The following is an 18,836-nucleotide window of genomic DNA, read 5'->3' as shown; positions in this document are numbered from 1 at the left end:
AATGAACGCAACGCAGCAACGAACGACAAAAGACATTTTAAATGAACTAAAATCAAATGAAATGTTTGTGGGTGGCGTGGTCGGGGGGGTCGCCTAATGACAACCACAATGAAGCAGGAAACGGAAATGAAAGCAACGCGCAGTGCAGACTGCTGGAAAGCAAAAAGAAGAAGCAGAAAGCGCAGCAGCAAGGACAACGAACAACGAATGACAACGCATGACACAGAGCTTGATAAACTACGACGGCGACTGGGGCATGCAGCGCAAATCTGCAGCGTGCAGCGCGCGCAAATGTTGCATGGCAAATGCGATTGTCAAGCAATGACCTCATTAGAGGCACCAGCGAAGGATGCAAAAGGCTGCAGCACGCAGCAACCGCAAGCAATTAGAATCAAAGTGCGAGACACGCTGCTCGTCGGCTTGGGGGCGTGGCACAGACTGCCCAGCGGCAAGTGAAGCTGTCAACATGCATGCAACGTCATATACGTCAAGCCTGATGTTGATGACGTCACCAGCACAATGTCGTGCATTCTAATAACGCGAGCTAAGCAGCAGCGACAACCCACCACCCACCCACCACCCACTCCCTTTTGCTGCAGGTAACAAGCACTGACAGCGCCAGGACAATGACATTACTTTAAAAGCAAATTATGTCGTCGCGCTTAAGCTTTAAAAACTTTTGCGTTAAAGTTTATAGCTCAGCGCATTGTTCGCTCTGCGCTAAAACCCCAAACACCTGCCAGACAACCAACCAAATTCACAACAAAGCAGTTGGGCCATGAAAACAGCAACTAAAAGGAGCGCAGCAGACAAAGCTCGGGCGCTCTCTATGCGTGTTTATAAAGACAATGGACTGCGACAAGTGCAGAGAGAGTCTATAAAAACTACATGCAATGCTTTGTGGCAAGCAACAAAAACTACAACGGAGTGCGCACTGGCAAGACGAAGAAGCTGTCGAGACGCAAAAGCAAAAGCAACGGCGACAACAAGAGAGAACTTCAATTGCATTTTGCATTGAAAGTAGTTGGGTGAATGGAATATCCTGCATTTGGGCTAAGGCGCAGGAATGATGCAGCAATAAAGTTGAGCTAAGCTGCAGCTGAATTAAGCTACAACTAACTAACAGCTTAAGCTGAAGGATATTCTGATTTATTAATAAAGCTACAACTAACTAAAAACTTAAGCTTAGTAATCAAGCTTCAAATAAATAACAGCAATTTGCAGCGCACATTTACTTCATTAATAATAATAATAATTATAACTAACAGCAGCAATTTGCAATGCACGTTAAATCAAATGCTATTCAAGGCTGTAACGCATAAGTCAGCAGCAGCATCTCAAAGATTATCATACTAAGCAATCTCTATAATAAACTAATTCAAATGTAAAGTGCGCCTAATTGTATTTAGTTAAAATCTTTTTGTTAGAGCTAGCAAACCAAACGTTTTCGTATTGAAAAATAGATATACAAAATTTTAAAGAAATTTTACAATCGTAGCTAAGGAAAAATTTGCGCTTAGAATGCTCTAAGCCAAATAAAAAACTTATAAAGAAGACTTCAACTTGGAAAATAGGCAGCCTAGTATAGTCAAATCTGATTGCACTTTTTGCTTTGCTCAGCAGTAAAAGAAGATAGAGAGAGATTTTATTTTGCTGTATAAAATTATAAAGTTCCAATTGCTATTACCAGATATGAGGCAACTTTACCTAATTTTATTTATAGAGAGAGTTGGTTGCATAGGTTTTATGAATTTTTATATAAATAGAAAGCTGACAGCTATAAAATCAATGCTATATATGGTGGGAATCGGTTACCAATTGGGGAAAAGTTGCAACACTGAGCAATGCCAATTCCTGTAACAAATTTAAAATCTGAGGCAGTCGATATATTTTTTTATTTATTTTATTTTAATTGTAGCCTAGAATTAAATTCTATGGTACACTTAGTATAGCCAGAGCAACAAAGGCCTTCAGGCTGTTTTTTTTTATATTTAGCTGCTACTTTTATAAATATTATTATGCTCTGCACTGCTCACAGTTGAATATTTTGCTTTTATTACTTAATATATTATTTTTATTATATTTGTTGTGCCAAGTCCACGCTGCCTTTTAAGGCTTTGCTTACAGGGTATTTATGTTCAACCGCATGCTCGTCACGAAAACAAAAACTACATTGAAAGTTGGTTGGCTGTTCAGCATGCACTTGGACAACTCACACACACACACAAACAGCCACACAGCTGTAGAAGACAAGGACAAGGAACAGGAACAAGCAAAGCAGCCAGCACGGACGGACGGACGTACAGACAGGATAACGGCAAGGTAAAGCCGCAGGCATAGACATTTTGCTGTCGCATTGTTTGCTCAGCTAGTTGCAGCCCCCCCAAACAATGCGCAGCATCTGCCGCAGAGCTTCGCTTCTTCTTCTTGTTGTTCTCAGTTGTTCGGTGTGCTGTTTGTTTGTTTGCAGCTGTGTCAAATTTGTTAGCAAGGAAATAAGCAAATTCGATACAGTTTATTGACTTGAACTTGCGCCGAGGCACAAATGTTAACTCTTTGAGCTTGAGGCGCTTTCTGCGAACTGCTTTGGCAGCTGTGGCGGTTAATTGACTTGTTGCCCCACAATAATAAACTTGAAAGCTTCGAGCACTTGCTAATCAGTTTTGCAAAAATAAATAAGTTGCAGTTGCTACAAAATTAAGCAGGCGCACGCTTTTTGCTTGCCACATGTGACGCTGAGGTCAGTGGCAAAAATTATGACAGCACAAGAATTTGAGCTTAGCCAGCTGGCAGTGAGCCCAAGGTGGAGTTGCTGCCCACGCTGCCAATTGGCAGTAAACAAAGCTCAAAATAGGCAGCAGGCGCTTGGCAGCGCTTCTAGTGGGCGTGGCGCACACACTGAGCGAAATACTACGAGCCAAGCGAAAAGTTTTTGGCTCGTTAATACTTTTGGCACAGCGGGCAAGCGACTTGCTCGGCGCCGTGGCAAACAAACAAATCAAAGGCACACACACACACACAAGTGTGTGCATGTGTGTGCGCTCAAGTGTATTTGCAGCATACCTGTAGGCGCAGCTGTTGCCAAGCTGCACGCCCCATTGGCCTCGATGCCGAGTTTTTGTTTTCAGCGCTTTTTGCAAATATTTTTGTTATTAATTTTCTATCGTTGCGGCGCATAAATTGCAAGTTTCTTTGGCCTATGAAATATTCATGCTGAGCGAGCCAGCCAGCGAGCGAGCGCACAAAAGTAGGCTACAAAAATGTGTATAAGACATGCATAAACTTGCATAAAAACAAGCAATGATTTTTACAGTTGCGCGTCAAATAAAATGTGCCATAAAATGTTAATGCATATTAAATGATTTAATTTAAGCTCGACTGTATTTAGCCGGGGGGGCGTGGCAACTGCTGCGTGCTAGGTTCGCTTCGCTACGCCGGCGCTTGAAGCTTGAGGCGTGTCCAGCGCGCAACGTTATCGTAATTACTTTGATGAAAAATGGCAGTTGCTGTGATTAAACCAAAACTCTCGCTGTGTATATGTCTGGCTGCTATACACTTGATTACACATACGCCATGTGTTGCCTTGCAGGAAATTAAGCAGAGCTAAACGGAAGTAGCCAGCATGTGCTTAAGTCAACTGCAAATACATGTGTGCATGTGTGTGTGTGTGTGAGCCTAATGATGTCAGCCATGTTTGCAACAACACGCAGTTGCCGCATTAGTTATAATTGCTGCGGCATGCGGCATGCGGCACGCTTTAAATGCCACTTTAAACAACAAGCTAGCAGCTCCTTTGTGTCCTTTGCGTCCTTTGTGTATTTTTGTATAAATATCGACAAAATATGCCGCGCACATAAAGCGAAAGAGCAGCGACGACACAAAAAAGTGCACAGCAGCAAGAGAAATTGCAATGGCGATAGTTGCAACAGCAGCAGCAACAGCAGCAGCCATTATTGTTGCAACTGCAACAACAATGACAATAAATTGCTGCAAAAATGAGCAATGAGTAATTCATATTGTAAGTTGCCAGCCAGACAGACAGTGGCCAACACTCTACGCTACTCTCGACTCTCGAGCAGCAGCAGCAGAGCGAACAATTCAACGTGCCATCAATCTTAGCAAACAGCGAGGGAGCGGTGAGCCCGAACCGTTGTCCATGTTGTCTTCGTCGTCGTCGTCGGCGCCATAGTGTCTGCCTCAATTTGGTTGAACGTGCACGCGCTTTTATGTGGCTGCTGGGAATTTTAGCTACTGCTGCAGCATCAACTACGTGAGCTTGCCACACGCTTTGTAATACGCTCGCTTGCAACTCGGCCATAAATTTTAGTTGCTTCAACGGACAGCACATAAAACGCGTTTTTGATTTGCTAAATTTATGTGGTCACATTAAATGCAAGTCAACAAAACTCGCAGCCTCTGCCCCCAGCCATCGATCAACATGTGGCAAAACAGGTGTTTGCTGTTGCCAGCTGGGGTAACAAATTAGTTTGCTGCAGTAATTCGAACTGACAGCGGAACTATCTAAAGTAGCTTTAAAATATCACTAATATACATTTAAATGTTCATATTATATATACACTTTAATTTGCATAGCGCTTTAGTTGCTTTAAGCAAATGCATAAAGTAAATTAATAGTAAAGCATAAAATCAAAATAAATTTATATTTGCTCAGCCAGCAAATTTAGATAAGCATAACTTGCTTACCCAAAATAATGCTCGCATGTTGAAACATAAGATTCTATATTCGGTATATGTTTTAAAAACAAAGTGGTTGTGGTCATTTGGAATTGTTTTTGGCAGCGCTATTATTTGGCGTTTAAGATTAGTAATCAATTAAACTTAAATAATAAAAGAGTCGATGGCCTCACCACACTTTAGATATTATATTTTGTATAATAATTAAGATTATATAATTAAAATTAATAAAAAATATGTATAATAAAAAATAATATTATAATAAAGTGAGTTACAAAATAAATTTAAACTAGCTGAACTGCAAAAATATTGTTAATTCATTTATTTAATTGTATAATTTTGATAATTTTATGCACAAAACAAATCAAATAATTAACAACATTTAAATTGCGATTAACTAAAAATGCAAAACTCTGAATTCAAAATAAATAAACTCTGAACTTCCAAACAAGCTCAGCAGATTAAAATAGTCAAAGTAATAGAAATTAAAATTAAGATAAATTGAATAACAAAATAAATTGAAAATATTGTAACTGAACTGAGCAAAAAATTGTTAATCCATTTATTTAATTGGATATTGTTGGATAAACCACAAAATAATAATAAAAATAATAATTAGCAAAATTAAAATGCGATGAGCAAATAATGCAAAACTCTTGATGCAAAGTAGTTTCTATTATATTTATATTTCATTTTTGCAATAAAAAAAACTCTAAACTTCCAAAGAAACTCAGCAGATTAAAATAATTTAAGTAATAGAAAATAATATTAGAATAAAGTCAGTTACAAAAGAAATTGAAAATAACTTAACTGAACAATGAAATTATTAATCCCATTATTGAATTGGATAATTATAAATTAAATAATTAACCAAATTTAACTTGCAATTAGCAAAAAATTCAAAACTCTTGCGACACTTATGTAAATGCAAAATATTTTCTTTTAATTTTATTTTTCTTTATTGCAATAAGAAACGAAGAACTTCCAAAGAAACTCAGCAGATTAAAATAAATAAAAAATAATAGAGAATATTATTATAAAGTCAGTTACAAAATAAATTGAATTGAATTTGAGTTCAAAATATTTTCAATTACAATATTTTTTGTTCTGTTTTTGCAATAAAAAAAACTACAACTGAACTTCCAAAGCAACTAAGTAGCTTTACTTTGCGCTTATTATTACTCATTTTTATTGTAAAAAGAAGCAGCGCATATTATTTTAAATATTGTTTGCACAAACATAAGTAATCTTATGCATATTTGTAAGGCACAAAGTTAATCAATTACAAATAAAACCAATTAGCAATTTTTATAACCGCCAAGCGGCTATGTTAGGTATGTCATTTTGATGCTTCACTGTAAACAGCGCACAGCTGTTTAGCTATTTATTTTTATGCCTGTCATTTGAGCTTTTAGAACAAGCAGCAATTGTCAAAGTGCCGGCATTTGTTTGCATTATGCATTAAATGCCAGTTAGGCCGGCGCAATGTCACACGTGATTCAGCCACAAAAAAATGTAACCAAAAAAAGAGCGAGAGAGAGAGAGAGACAAACCTATTTTTATAACGTGTTAAGCAGCGCGTGGGTGTGTAAAGTGCTTGGTGGCTGGTTTATAACATTTTAAGTGCGGCCTGCACATTAAAGCGACGCCCACGCGCTCAACATTGACAAGCTGTTGCTGTTGTTGATGTTGTTGCTGTTGTCTCTTGGTTGCTGCTGTAGTTAATTTTGAATGAGGTAGCCCTGCAAACTTTGGCGCTGTCGTTAGTCAGAGCTGTGCGCTGATTTGTTTGCGCTTTTGTTTTTATATCACATATGTGTGTAAGCTTAAGCGCCCTAAACTATGCAACTTTCATAAATTGCTGGTAACGTGCGCAGTTTATTGCCAATTTATTTAACTACTTTTTTTTGCTAACTGTCAGCAGCTATAAATCTATTAAAATATTTTATATACTAGTCTAATCCCTAGCAATTCACTTTGAGCGATTCCCCAGTTGATAGCGTCAATTAAAAATGTTTTTCTCTTTGCTCAATACCAAAACTATTTGTTTTTTATCAATATTTTGTGCCATAAATTGCAAGCGTTGCGCTTTGGCTAAAAGCAGTAAATAGCAACAGCGGCTACGATATGAATAAATATGGTAGTACAGTTAGATATACAGCTAGAGCGAAATAAATAAATAAATCGCAGGCAGCGTTTTAAAACAAATCGAAAAAACAGCAGAAAACAGCAGAGCACAACACAATAAAAAATTCAAGGCAAAAGCAACAACTGAATGTGAATATAAAAACGCGAAATAAAATTTGCATTTATTGTTTTGTTGTTGTTTAAAGTGTCGTATCAGCAGCAGCAGCAACAACAAGCACGTTTCGCTGTGTGAATTCAGTGAGAGAAATGTACAAAGTCAAAGTCAGTATCGAACTGTTATTGAACAAGTATCAGCCATGGCCATAAAGACAGACGTCGACATCGTTGTTGTTTTACTTTTGTGTGCATAAATTTTGAGGCTGGCAGCTTAGTTGCTTTACTAATAATAAGCACAACGAGCAGCAGCTTAACCTTTTACATGGCTCAGTTAACTTTGTCTGTTCTTAATCAGGCTGCAAAGCTTAATTTGTGTACACAGACCAAATAAAAATACAGACAATGTGTGTTTATTTCAATGCCAGCTGTTGTCAGTCAACGCTGCGTATGAGCAACGCGTCAGACTCAACAGCGAAGTTGCTACAAATCATTCATTTGGCTTTTAAATTTTCAGTCAATTGTTGCGTTTATCTGTCGCTCTCTTATCAGCGTATCAATAAATTAATTCAGAAAACTTTGCACAATTGCCAATCGTTTTAATTTTCATGCAAACGAATTTTTCTTGCTACTGCGCCAAAGTATCTTGTATCTATAAGTTACACTGTGTGTGTGAGCAATTTGTTCGCTTCTCTTTTTTTTTACTTTTTGGGTGATATCACAAACGACAACGACAACGAGAACTTCAGTGCGGCAGTCGCTCGGCAGTTAAAGTGCCTGACTCCAGTTTAGCTTAGTGCCCAGCCCTTGCAGTGTTGCCCACCCCGTCGACTTCACACTCCCCTTTGCATTCCAAGCCGTCGGAGTTCATCTCTATTTTTGGCTATTGAATTGGTTTCGTGCTCATGCATTTTATATGAAATTGTCTGCATGTCTGTCTGACTTTTTTTGTTCTTTGCGCTGCTTCGCCTGTTTTTTTTTTACAGCCACGCCCACTGCTTAATAGGCGGCCAAAATTGTCGAGGCTACGAAAAATGTTTGGCGCTGCAATTAGTGGACAACATTTGTTAACCAACTTGGAGGCAACTTGGGGGCCAACGGGGGGCGGCGGCAACTGCAGCTCGCTCTCTTATCTTTATTGCAGCGAGGCGAGATAGAGGCAAAGCTTTGCCTAAATGTGGGCGAAAACAAAACGAAGGTAAGAAATATGCCGTTTAAATAGCTGGCAAATGGCGCAGGCCTGGCGAGGGCAGGTGCTTCGCATTTGAAGTAGAATTTTAATCCATGGTTTTTTAATGCGGGCGATAAACTTTTACTACAATTGTCGAAAGCTTTTGCCGCTCTCTAACTGTACGTACATCAGACTGTAACTGTGTGTGTATGTGTGTGTGTGGCAGACGGCTCTACAACTGGTTTGCTGGTCGTTCAGGTGCTACAGTTTAATTATATGATGTCGACAACGTCGTCAGCGCCCAGCGTCGCTTAATGTTTTAATTAAATGTTTTATTAGCACGCTTTTGGGGCCACGCCCCGCCTCAGTTCGGCTATAAAAAGTGGGCGGCCGAGTGTGAGCAGCGGCGCCTGCTTCATACATTATTGACGTGCCCCCTTTTCGTTGTATGCAACATTATGCGTTCAATGATTTATAAACAAAGCGCCAGCCAGAGCGCGTTGTGGGTCGTTGCAGACCATTTGAAACGCATTTGATTTATAGACTGGAAAAATGATATAGCTGCCCAATTATTAAACATGGCTTAATTAAAACGAAATTTATGCACTTGGCTTAGATAACAAATGTTTAAGTTTACAATATAAAAACTATTATATAGAATATTATAGTAGTATAGTTGGACTGCCTTTTGATGCAAATCTTAATAAATAATTGTAATAAATATGATATAAAGTAGACTGCCTGCTTTTGAATCGAATTAATGCATAAAATACAAAAAATATATTAAAATTTAATATAGAATATATCGTATATCTCATTACATAAAATACAATAATATTTAGTTATATATAATATTGAATTTATAGTGTAGACTGCCTGCTTTTGATTTAAACACTCAATGCATAAAATACAATTAATAATAAATTAATCTTACCAGCTTTCATTTATAATTGTCAAGTTTTAACTATTGATAGTTCACTTCAGTTCAGTTCCATATGGTCTCAAGTCTATTAAGATGGCTGCTTGCTCGGCCATATCTTGCGGTGTTTGCTAACAAATCGACATCCGGTTAGCTGCTACGATTTGCACAAACATTGCAAACACACACAAATTGTGTATACAATATATATAACTGTATATATATATATATATATAAAGCGCTGCCCGCCTTTGTCTCTTGCGCTGCAATTCTCTTTCTATTTTTTTTTTTATTCAGCTTCAAACGCTCTTTGCGCTGTTGACAAGCCGGCGGCCGCATTTGATAACTGTAGCTGTAGCTGCTAACCGCTAGGCTGAAGTCGCCGCTCACTCTACACACGTTCACACACAAATATACATACATGTGCGTATGTGTGTGTGTGAGTCGTCTGGCTGTGGCTGCTGCTGCTGCTGTCTCTCTGTATATATTTGTGTCTGGCGATAGTGAAGCTTTTTGTACTGAATGAGTGACGCGTAGTCTCGCTAATTTTTTTTTTTTAATGTTTTGGCAGCCATTGTTGTTTTTTTGTTTAATTTTTAGTTGAATTTATTTAACTTGGAAATGTTCACTTCATGTGTGTTCGTCATTCACTTTGAGCACTTTGAGTTTTGTCTTTGTTGCTTGGCACTGACTCTTTTTTATTCATGTCTGTCTGTCTATGTTGCGACAGTATGTGTGTGTGTGTGAGAAAACAAATGTGGCTGACTGGCAAATGTTGTATATGGAGAGAGTTGCCTAGAGCGCTAGACGACCGGCACAGACGAGACGCGCAGCACGAATGAATGAAGTTGGCGAACAATTGGCATTGCGAAGTAAATTCGACCAGTAGCAGCAGCAGCAGAGTGACGCTGACGCCGACAGCAGCAGTGACAGCGACAGCAGCAGCAGCGACTCACCGGGCCGATGAGCAAAGACACACGATGCAAAAACCGAAGCGCCAACGCTTTGGAGCTGCCGACGCGCGCTCTCTTGCTCTGCCCCCACTCTCTCTTTCGCGCGCGCTCTCTCGCTCGTTTTGGCTGCTTGGCGTGTTTGCTGTGCTCACTGTAGGTCGTCTAGAGGCCGTTTGGTTTGCCCATTTCTTAGTCGCGCTCTTTCGACGCGTCGGCCACTTGGTGTGCTCTTTGGGCTGCCGCGCTCGCTCTCTTGAAAATTCTTTCGCCTTACTAAAACTGCAAATCAAAGTCGAGGTCGTTGTACGAATGAAAGAATGTCGGCATGTGCTAGTCGCTGTTGTTGTAGTTGTTACTGTTGCTGCCGCTGGCGTCGCAGTCGCTGCTGCTGTTGCTGCTGCTGCTGCTGCTGCGTTGATGTTTGGTCCGATCCAGCATTGTAGTTGTAACTGTGCCACCCAGTACCCGCCCCTCGCAGCAATCTCCTAGTTTCGACTCTTCTGTCGTTGCATTATGCTGCTTTTGTCTGTCTATGACGTTAGCTGTCTCGCTTGCTCTTACGCAAACAATACGTAGCTATCGCTCTCTTGCTCTTTACTCTTTCTGTGTGTGTGTGTGTGAGTGCGCTCGGCATGCCTTAACTTGGCTTTCTTTTGAATAATGTTGCTTCATGCTTTTCGCAGTCTTGGTCTTCATCCGTCCGCTCGTCGTCGCCGTCGCCGTCGTCGTCGTCGTCGTCATCGTCTGTCTATCTGTGCAGTTGTCTGCGCTAGGCAAAAATGCTGTTACTTTTTATGTGTGCACTCTCCCACTCTCTGTTCGAGTCGGCGGCGGCCCCAGCACTGTCCTCAGTTGTTAGCAGCCCTGGCACTCCTTTTGGAATTTTGTTAGACCGCCACTCGTTGCCCATTTTTTACTTATTTTTACTACTACTATTTTTTTTTCGCTTAATACATTTTTGGCTGTTCCCTCACACCCCCAACGCTGCCTTTAATTTTGTATATATTTCTTTTTTTTTGGTTTGTTTGTGCGCCGCTTTCGCGCTTTTGTAATAAAAACTCGTTATAAGTAGAAATTCTTTACTTATTTCTGCATATTTCTCTCTCTATCACACACACACACACGCGAGTGTTCCTTGCGTGTGTACCTTACTCATGGGTTTTTATATATTTTTTTTTGGGTTAGTTCACCTGCCCGCCCGCCCCTCTCTGAACATATATTTCCATTTTTTAAGCACTCTTTGCGGCCACTTTTCTTTATTATGATTATTTTTGCGCTGCTTTATGCTTTCTTTCTGCCCATGACAAATGTGAGAACCGCTTGTGGCAACAGCGAAAAAGATTTGCTCAGACAACGCGCAGCGCGGCTAAAGCGCTTAGAAGTCCAACACGCCCCCCCGCCCCCTACCGCCACAGGTAACACACACACAGTCAATTATTAGGCCAGTTGGCAGACTAATTTGCTTATCAGCAATGCAGCAAACTAAAAATTACGGCAACGAAATGCGCGCCAAATAAAATTGTCATTTGGATTGCACCCAGAGTTGGACCAGATAAGCTGGCGCCCCCCACTCACACACACACACACACACACATAGAGACGCTATTGCTCTAACGACTGATAAGATAAAGCGAATAAGGGCGCACGCTTACGTATTAGTTACGTCTATAGCATTTAAAAAAAAAAAGGGCAAAAGCGCAAGTCATTGCAGTCCAAATCAAAGTCGAACTATTTAACACTATTTATCGTTAGCCGCGCACTAACAATAAATAAGCAACTACAATTGCCAATAAACCGGTACTTAAGAGAGAGATAGAGAGAGAGAGAGAGAGAGAGAGAGTTGGAAAATTGCTCGAATGCCTGAACTATGCTAACAACATGCTTGGAATTTTATTGTCGATTGCCATGCAGCTTATCTAGATGAGTATTGTAATAAGGCCGCGACGATAGCTACACTCAGAATTATTCTTAAGCATAGATAAGTTCGATTTGCTTAAATTAATTGACGCAGCTAATAAAACTAAATTAAAAAGCATATCAGCCGATATAGTCTGCCCAGCCCTAGCACCTGCCATTCATAATTATGAACATAAACCCAACTGACAACTGACTGACTGGCCTGGCCTGGCCTGGCTCATATCATATCGTATGCATATATAGTATATATAGATATCAAATTAATAACAAAGCTTTTGCACTCACCTGTCTAGCGCTTCCATATAAATGACAGCTTGGAATTTCCAGCAATTGCAGTTTTTTTTTTCATTATTATTATTATTCAATTATTATGGCATTGGCAGTCTTTGATTTTTGTTTTTTTTGTTTATGCTTGACGCGACATTAAATTGTAAGTACATTTGTCTGTTGATTGCAGTCGCTTCACATTACACATTATGTCTGTATATATAGATAATATATTTATTTAGTTTTGCACACTCGTCTCGCATTACTGCTGATCACTGTAGAATTCGGTTTCGATGGGAATGTTGTGCCTGAGAACTGTTCTCGCTGCCATACAGTGCGTATGCGCAACGCTTTTGCTTTAGCATTCGAGCGTAGTCGAGACACTGTCGACCGTTTCGGCTGAGCAACCAAATTCAACTGCTGACGCTAACAAACTGCGCTGCTGAATTTCAGTTTGTTACTAGCTACTGCCCATATATATATATATGTTCATATATATATGTAACTGTATCTGTAGCTTTTGTCTGTTGCCGCTGGGCAACCGCAGCTGGCGAATGTTGCGTTTCAACTGACTGGCAACTGCATGGGACTTGCCCAACGAGAACTGCTGTGTGCAACTGCTGGGGCGACCTGCAGCAGCTCCAAAAACTAAAAACGAAAAAACGTCAAAGGAAAAAAAAACTGCAGCGCTGCTGCTGCTGGTGCTGCGGCTGCTGCAGCAGTGACAGCGACTGCTACAGCGACTGGTGAAGGTGAAGGTGGCCGCCAACAGCGAAGCCAATCAATGAGAGCGACAGAGAGCAAGAGAGAGCGCGCCCGCCTGACTGAGTGCAGTGCTGCGTCGGCGCCTTAAATGCCGCAGCCGCTGCCGCTGTCGCTGCTTTCAGCTTCGCTGCAGCAGTGCAGTTTACAAGTGCTCGAGCCAGTGGGAGTGGCAGTGTGTGGGGCGGCAGAGAGCGAGGTGCCGAACATGGGGCGCCAGACGACGTCGACTACGTTCCGTTGAGTGCATTGGCATAGTAAACTTTGCACGAGGCGCCTGCAGTCAAGAGAGTAGCTCGCGTGCGCTCTCTCTCTCTCTCTCTCTCTTTCGCTCGCTGTCTCTCTTGCGCTCGTTTAGTGCAGCCGAAGTGCCGTTAGATGCGCACTTGACGCAACGTTGCGTCGTTGCTCATCAACAAGTCAGGCGAATGCGTTGGCGACGCCAGCAGCGACAGTGACTGCAGCAGTGCAGTTGAAATTAACTGCGGCAGCGACGCTTTTGATTTTTTTTTTTACTTTTATGTGCGCTGCAGCTGTAAATAAAAATAAGCGCAGCATTAAATAAAAATAATTTCAATAAATTTTAATAAATAAAAGCAAGCGAAGTAAAGAGAGACTCTAAGCTGCGTCGTCGCCAGCGGCAGCGGAAGTAAACGGAAAGCTTCAATTTAGCCGGCATTTTGCAGTGCATCCGTTCGGCTGCCAAGCGTAACGACTGCGAAAGAGAGAGAGAGCGAGCGAGAGCGCGCGCACAATCAAGAGCAAGTCAAAGAGCTGCATGCAGGATTTAAGAGCGCGACTAACTGTGAACAAAGTAAGGGCAGGTCAGTTACCAAGTGAACTGCTGCTTGCGTCAGTCTGTCTCTGTGTGTGTGTTCGTTCAAGTTCGTGTGAACGATGCGGCGCTCAGCGGGCGACAGACAGTGGACGGGCAGTTGCGCCAGCAGCCGACAGGAGCAGACCCCTCTCAGCGCATTATTAGATTTATCATGTTTAGCGCTTAAGCAGCTGCCTGGCTTGACAAAGGCGGAACGGAGGGCGGGGGGCGGGCACCACCAGCTAGTGACCATAAAGCGGAACTTGCCGAATCAAGCGTTGCGCGACTGGGCACAATTTTTATGGCAGCTTGTCCGGACTCCACGCTCATCATTATTTTCGCCAAGTTGAAGAAGCATTCGCTGGCTGGCTTCAGCTTCAAGTTTATGTTCGTTCGTTTCATTATTATTATTAGCACATCTTGAGCCAAGAAGTGTGCACCACTCACTCATTCGCTTGTGTGTATGTGTGTGTGTGTGTGCAATTGGCATGCAAATATTTAATTAGCCAAAGGATGTTGTAGTTATCCTGGCTTTATGGCTCAAGCTGTTGCCAAGCGCCTGACGCCTGATTAAGTCAAGGCGTCAGCTTTAATTTAAATAAATTCAATGCATGACAAAACAAAAACAATTAAATTTCGCAGCAGCAAACAATTTCCAAACTGGCTAAAAACTTTTTCCAAATTATTATTAAATTTTCACAGCATGCCGATATTTTATGTGTGTGTATTGGTATGTGTGTGTGCCACACCTACGCTACATTGACAATTTTTGCACACATGTCGCCTTTTAGACGCGCACACTTTTCATATGCCAAATTTGCAAAATATTCAATGTGGCCAGAAAATATGCAAAATATTTTCTACACTCAACAAAATGCGGGTATTTCAAAAAGCGTTGGGAACGCTTATAGCATTGAGACTAAAACAAATTATATTATATTATATTAAGTATTTAAATGACTTTTTTATCAAGATATTTATTAAGTGAAGGAACTGTACTATACTATAATATCACTGCTATGGAATCCGATTACGACTAAGCTCATAGAGCTGCCCTATGAGGACTTAACCCACTAGGATAGCCTCACCGAATTGCAAACCAAAGAATTATTTTAGGTTAATATCATAAAAGCTGCTTAATGCTTAATGCTTAAAAGCATTTAAAGCAGTACTTAGTGTATCTTCAATTCAGAGGCTTCAGTTTTCAATATAAATAAAATGCATTATATTCTACTAAGCTAATAAAAACTAATAAATAATAAACACATATGATTATTGTTTGAATTGAGTGTAACTAGCAGGGGTTGAGTAATTGATTCTAGCTTGAGCTTATTGCCAATATGAAAATTTCAAAGTAAATTTTTATCAGCAAATTTACTAAATAAATTTTTAATTTTTTCTCAGTCAACAGTTCATACTCAATATTCAAGTAAATAACGTATCCACGCCTTTTAGCAAAAGTATCGAATGCCAAAACAATTTTACATTAGAGAGTTTTTGCTCATTTATTTCTGAATTTCTTCTGGATTTCTGGATATTATTTGCAACTGAATCTTTAAAAACAAACAACAAAATCTCGATTTCAATTTCAACACTTGCGCGCAAATATTAAAAAATATTAAAACATAAATACTATAACATAAATAAATAAATATTAAAACATAAAAAAGAGTTAGGTCATCAAGTATTGTAACCAACACAGCTGGAAAATTTCTAGTGTAGCTATAGCCACTTCCTGTTTATGTGTGTGTGTGTGTGTGTGTGTGTTTGTTTATGTTTACACTGCATATTAGGTATTTTGTCGCTAAATTGAGTTCCGCTGCGCGATGGCTTTATGTCCGTCTGTCCGTCCGTCCGTCCATCTGTGTGTGTCCACTAGAGTCCGTCTAAGCTGAACCACGCAGATTTGAATGCAGTGTGCATTGTTGTTGTTGTTGTTGTTTATTTTATGGCCCAACATACAATTTGTTTTTTTGCCAATAAATAAATACTAAATATATATATATATATATATTTATTTCATGGTTTTGTTGTTGTTGTTGCTGCCTGCGGAAAATTGCTTGCAATTAAAAGCCAAAATTATGTTGCCAAAACACAGCGAGCAGTAACAAGAAGTTGGCAGCAATTAGCAATGAAAAATAAATTATTTAAAATTTTTTGGGCATTTTCCATAAACACAAAAGCCCAACGAAAATTTTCAGTTAAATATAAATTATCCAGTAAAATGCATAAAAATTGCAAAGCGGGCATAGAAAAAGGCAAACACACATACACACACACACATGAGTAAATGTGCTGCTTTATATGCATATATGGAAAAATATTTAATGTGCAGCTAATGGTTGGAAACATTTCGCTTGGGCCACCAGAGCTTTAATTAAACATTAAAACGATGCTAATCAGCGCATTCCCCAGATAATTCAGAATGGCAACAAAACTAAAAGCCTGAAATTCTATGGCCGGCCTAGGCCAGTGCGGCCATTAGATGTTAAAAATATGCGCAAAATATTCAAATGCATCTAAATAAATATGAGAGAGCATTTTATAGCACGCACATGAACAACAGATAGGCCAGCCACAAGTTTTGCTACGCACAACAACAAAAACAACGAAAAAAAAAAGGAAATCATAAAACAACAACAACAACAATCGTTTGTTTGTTTGTGTGAGTCGCAGTTGTAATATTCAAATGGATTAACTTTGATCACAGAGTTTTCCATGCAAATTAGTTGGGCACTCGCTGGCGGCGTTCGGGGATTTGTAGATGGGGCACAAATTGAGCTAATTGCACACACACACACTATGCCCATCTGAGCTATGGCTAAGGAGGCGTGGCGGAGAGTGGATTTGAGCGCACGCACATTGATAGTCGCATTAACATAAAGTGCTGCATCGTCTCCTCTCTCTCTCTCTCTCTCTCTGGGGCAAGCGTTTCAGCCTGCCCCAGCGGCCGGCTGACAATCGTCGACTCACAATTTTGCAGTCCAGGCCCAGTCACAACCAATTTGACAGTCAGTCTCCAGTCAATGGCTTTTGATTGACACAAGCTGTCAATGCAATGCAATGCATTCAATGTTTGCCAAATTAACTAGAATTATACACACCCAGGACTCGGGACACACATCAGTGGCGCCTCACTAGGGCATAGAGTTGAAGTGCAGTCGCAGCTGCTTATCAATACTAATTTAAGTTAGAGCAGCAAGTCTTAAATTTTAAATCTTAAATTTTGTGCAGAGTCGCATAGATAGGATAAATAAAAGCTGGTTAATTTAAAATAACTACTAATAACGACTAATAACATACAACTTGGCTGACGTTACAGCTATTCTCAGCAGCTCGAGGTGCCATATAGACATGGCTCTTCATAAGGTCAAAGTGGAGAAATGACTTTTTGACTGACGCATGAAAGTAAACGAACAAAAAGTCAAGCAAACAAACAAATGAAGTGACGTATCCTCGACAGAAGACTCACATGGCGTAGGGCACATCAAAGCCACGAGAACACAACTAAAACTAAAAGCCAAATAGCCTCCACTGGCTTATCAACGCTCGGTCTTCGCTCAGTCTTGAATATTAGGTCCTGCTCTACAATTTCGTATTTAAGCCCATCTGGAGCTATGGCTCGCCAGCAGTAGCAATATTGATATTGTCCAGAGAGCTCAGTCAAATGTCCTTAGAACTATGAGACCTAAATAATCAACCAGTCAGAGATGTAAATAGGTGAACACAAGCAAAAATACTGCTGCAAGCTTATCCTTATTCCACTCCCTTGAGGATTAATATGGCTGTGCAGCTGCTCCCGTCTCCGTCGTAGCGACCTATCAACCAGCGATAGAATCTAAAACAGTTGAAAAGAAGTGTTCAATAATGTTTAGTTATAAGACTTGTATACTTAATGTTATTCTCAATTTAAAAGAAGACTCAATAAAAACAGCAAAGCTTAAAAAAATTTAACATTAAAATAAAAATATCTTTCGGCAATCAAACGTGCGTCCACTCAAAATTTAGCGGTTCAGATTGTAGGCATTAACTAATTTAACCTTCTATTGCAATTAATTTAATGAATATATAATACACAATTTGTTATGTTAATTATTAAAAGACTTATGATTTACACGAGCTTTTGTATATTTTTTTATTTATTTATTTAATGTCAACTATGAACAGTCGAAAAAGAAAATGATTACAACAAATATTTAATTCAAAAGAATGTAAAATTTAATTCTTTGTTTTTAAATTTGATAAGCTTATAGATTGGGAGTGTTAAACTGAGCCAACATGCGTTGCAAGGATTAGGGAAACCCCAATCGGGTCTGGGTTAGTTAAAATAAATCTTTTAGTAATACAATCAGAGTAATAGTTAAAATAGTTAAGATAAATCAGCTTAGTAATAAAATCAGAGGATTCTGTGTTGATAACAGATTAAAGATTGTTGTAATTAGCACAGAGTGCAAACGTTAAGTGATAAAGGAACAAAATTTCGAGTGTACCTAGCAGGAACTGAGAAATTAAGTTGACTCCGCTAATTTAAACATAAACAAATATAGAAATCAGTGTCTTCAGCTCTTACAGTTTCTGAAATCTCATATAGACAAATATAGGCAGACATATCGTCTTAGCTCGTCAGCCAGAATAAGAATATATCGCCCACTTATTAGAGTAGTGACAAATCTTAAAAAATGGCAATTCAAGTTAAACGCATTTAAAGTTTTCAAGAGTCGGGAAGGCGGTCAAACTTTTCTCATGCTCTGTTTTTTAAAGATAGGAAGTTAAAATTTGTACACTAAATAAATAAACACATAACTCATCGGCTTATGTCACTCATTTCATTTCGTTCGTCCAAATGTTAAGTTACTTTAAACATTTTATGTACTATGGATGTCTAAGGATATAAATATTTGAATTTTTGTTGCCAAAAGTTGCGATGCTTTAAATTTTTTTTTTATATTCTCTAACTTGCTGCTTTCAATTTTGAGCTAATTGAATTCGTAAACAAAATTTTACAAACTAAATTGAAAGATATAGCTTTGAATATTGTTAGATTTTTCTTGGAAAAACCTAGAATGGTATGTCAAATGAAAAACTGTGGACCAT

The 18,836-nt window shown here is 39.5% G+C and overlaps 1 long non-coding RNA gene across 1 annotated transcript in view; it reads right to left on the bottom strand.

The window, feature by feature from the left end:
• Nucleotides 1–9,268, bottom strand: part of LOC117134681 — a 31,388-nt gene extending 22,120 nt beyond the window's left edge. The window contains exon 1 of the long non-coding RNA XR_004458791.1: nucleotides 9,042–9,268. This is a non-coding gene — a long non-coding RNA (uncharacterized LOC117134681). The remainder of the gene's footprint in view (nucleotides 1–9,041) is intronic.
• Between the last annotated feature and the right edge of the window lie 9,568 nt (nucleotides 9,269–18,836).

This window comes from Drosophila busckii, chromosome 2R, assembly GCF_011750605.1.
Source record: "Drosophila busckii strain San Diego stock center, stock number 13000-0081.31 chromosome 2R, ASM1175060v1, whole genome shotgun sequence".
NCBI lineage: Eukaryota > Metazoa > Arthropoda > Insecta > Diptera > Drosophilidae > Drosophila > Drosophila busckii.
Note: the sequence above shows the minus strand (reverse complement) of the source record. Positions and strands in the feature narration are given on the sequence as shown.